The following is a 3,267-nucleotide window of genomic DNA, read 5'->3' as shown; positions in this document are numbered from 1 at the left end:
GGAAACTAGTCCATGACATAAATCCTAGACCGAAGATGCAACATCCTCTCCACAGGATTAACCAAGGATTGACAGCCGAGTCTACTGATCACCAGCATCATACGCTGTTCTGCTTAAGGTTGACCTTGAACCCAATAATATTGAGCAGAGATCAAAGTGAACTCCTCCACACAGGTTCGAAACCCTACCTGTGAAAGCACAGTATGAGAAATCTCTCACCTTCCTTGTGAAAAACGCTAACGGTTCTAGTCGACTCAGTGCACACTTAACGAGAGTCTACAGGTTGTTGCAACAGCCCTCCCCTTTTTTTGCCCCTCAAAGAATGTTCTGTGTGTCCCCTGTGTCCCACAATGGGGATGAAATGATGGGGAAGGTGCCTCACGGTTAATTATGGGCGGGGAAGACACAGTCGAACAAAGTTAAGCGACTTTCTATACGATACGCCTTCACGGTGTCAGCGTGTATTTTGAATCTCTAAGAGTGGACCGTAGTTTCGCAGAGAAATGGCATGCAATGCGATTCAGCAAAATCTCAGGGGAAAACTCAATCACCACGGCCTCAGGCTTTCGCGCTTAATGTGCAATATCTATATTTAAAGATCTATATGTAAAGATCTATGTTTAAATATCTATATTTAAAAAGCTAGGCGAACAAGGGGCATCTGCCCTGGACGGCAGACTGATGGGTTGCCAAGTTCGGTTCTGGGGGCCGTGGCGAGTTCAGGGCTGCTCAGGCCAGCGGGAGCACAGCCAAAAGGGGGAGGTCCAAGTACATGGAGGACTCTTGCAGAAGAAGCACTGCCCTTCCAGCATCTTGCCATATCCGGCTGCAAACTGCCTCGCTTTTAAGACACTTGTATGAGCCACAGAGAAGGAAGCCTGCAGAATTCCTCCATCCTCCTGGTGAGATCTTAACGACTCAGATGTAAGCAACCGAACCTGGCAAAAGCACTGAGATGTCACTTCTGAGAATAGGTTATAAAAGCCTGTGGTGAAGAGAGATAAAAGTAGATTATGTGGTCGCCTAGGGCTGGAAGTTTGCAGAGATGGGAGTGAGGGCTAAGAGGTACGGGGCTCTTTCGGAGGGTGGTGAAAACGTTCTAAGCCCGATCGTGCTGATCGTCGCAAAGACGTGCGAATATACACAAAGCTACCGAACCACACAGATTCAGTGGGCGAACCGTATGGGATGCAAATTATATCTCTTCCCTGTCTCCGACATGCCTGTAATGTTGATAACGTCCTTCAAGCCCTTGTGTTTCCTTTTTTTTATTATTCTTAAATTTATTGGGGTGACACTGGTTAATAAAAAAGCCCTTGCATTTTCTAAAAAATACAAAACCCACCTTCCAGCCACACGCTCTCTCTGCCCCCAAAAGTGACTTTTCCTGACTAGAAATTTCTTGGGGACAAGTAGACTTGTCAGTATGTTACCCTATTGTTCACGTATAGTTGACCTATCAGAAAGATTCCTTTGAAATCACTTTTCAGAAAAAAAAAAAAGTTTGTATCGAGCAGGTTGGTGCTGAGTAACTTGCCTCCTTGCAAACTCATATTTCTCTATAAGTTTTTACAGATTTGTGTTGATTTTATTCATCCTTTGCTGCGTCCACACTTTCACGTGTCCATCATCGTCATCCTTTTCCTGACGTCGCTGACGAATTTCTTCCCACTTTTTGTCAATTTCCGAGTTTCGTTACATCTCATTGTACTTTTCGACATAATTAAACCTACCGTATCCAACTGCTATTAACTTAGATTTCCGCTTGTCTGCTATGTTGTAACATTGTAATTACGTTTCGTTGCTCAGCACCGATGTGTATATTTTTAGTTCCCCAAATACCACTGAGGGTCAGCCTCCACAGCCCCTTCCTCATCCACATTTTTGGGTCTTCAAGTATGCCTGGCCCAGCGCCTTTAAACTCATCTCCACTAGATTTACTATCTTTCTAAGCCTGAGAAAGTTATTACAGTTTTTAAAGTCCTGCGCTTATTACTAGACATTCTGTAGCAAAGAAAAATTGGTTCTCGTTTTTAGAGGCCCTAACTCAAGTGAACTGCGTTTCACTCAAGGTTCTTTTTTTATCATCCTTGGACGAAAGGAAATTCATGTGAAAACGTTCTCGTAGATAAATAAAGGCCGACATAATAGAGAATGAATCATGACAGAACGCACCAAGAAGCTGCTAACCACAGGAAGATGTCAAGAAGTCTTTTCCAGGCGAAGGCACGTGGAGGCTGGCCGAGGTCCTCCGTGACGAGTTCTGGATTTCTCCAGCCGCTGTCGAAGGGAGATGGTTTATATTCCGCTCCCACAGCCCTGCACGCTCAAGTGGTCCACGATCTGATTTATGCTTTGTAAGCTCGGATGCCTCATCACAGAACCGGTCGGACGTGGCTCTGGTACAGAATACATTTTTAGAAAGCAGTTAATCAAATTTAAGAAAGCATCATCTGAAAGACGATTAAATTCATTTTTCATAGCTGATGCTTTCAAGGGCTCTTTGGCTTACAAAATCATCCGTTACGGAACCATCCATTTAAATCTAGTTCACATCCATATTTCTTAAATTCAAAATGAGTCTGATAGGAAATTGGAAAAACAAATGGGCTCTTTTTAAACCCACGTGCGTGTGCGTGTGCGTGAGCATGAGCTTGCGCGCTCACGCACACACACACACACACACACGCACACACACACTCAAGTACTGGCTTTTCTCTCCAAAAATCTCCTCGGGGTTGAGAACACAATATCTCCTGAGTCATCAGCTTGCATGTCAAATTCTCGGTGACCCGAAGCTAGGGGACCATGGTAACGAGCGAGCCTTCAACAAAGAGCAGATTCTTCTGGGCTCAGAGACAGGGCTGTGGGCTGGGCGCTGTGGGAAGCCAGTGTGAGGCTGTGCTGTGTTCCTGCACGTGTTATTTTTTTTAATGCGTATGTCATTGCGCATCGGAAAGTACAGAAAAAGAATTCGTGACTCTCTCCATACAGTATGCGATCTCTCTGGTATGTCATTGCGCATCGGAAAGTACAGAAAAAGAACTCGTGACTCTCTCCATACATGCGATCTCTCTCTCCAAAAGGAAAGCAGCTGAATTCCCTGTGAACGGTCCGGGGCATTCTAGGAACTCTTTATAGCTCCTACTGAGATTCGCTAGACCAGCCTCGTCCCCTCCTCAGCCTTCCCGTCCCCTCCATTCATCCAAACCTCAGCACCTGCCAATCTCACGGTCCACTCACGGCCAGCACAAACGCCATGCCCCA

This window comes from Pteropus alecto, unplaced genomic scaffold (genome assembly GCF_000325575.1).
Source record: "Pteropus alecto unplaced genomic scaffold, ASM32557v1 scaffold18, whole genome shotgun sequence".
Taxonomy (NCBI): Eukaryota; Metazoa; Chordata; class Mammalia; order Chiroptera; family Pteropodidae; genus Pteropus; species Pteropus alecto.
The sequence above is the reverse complement of the archived record's forward strand: the minus strand, read 5'-3'. Positions refer to the sequence as shown.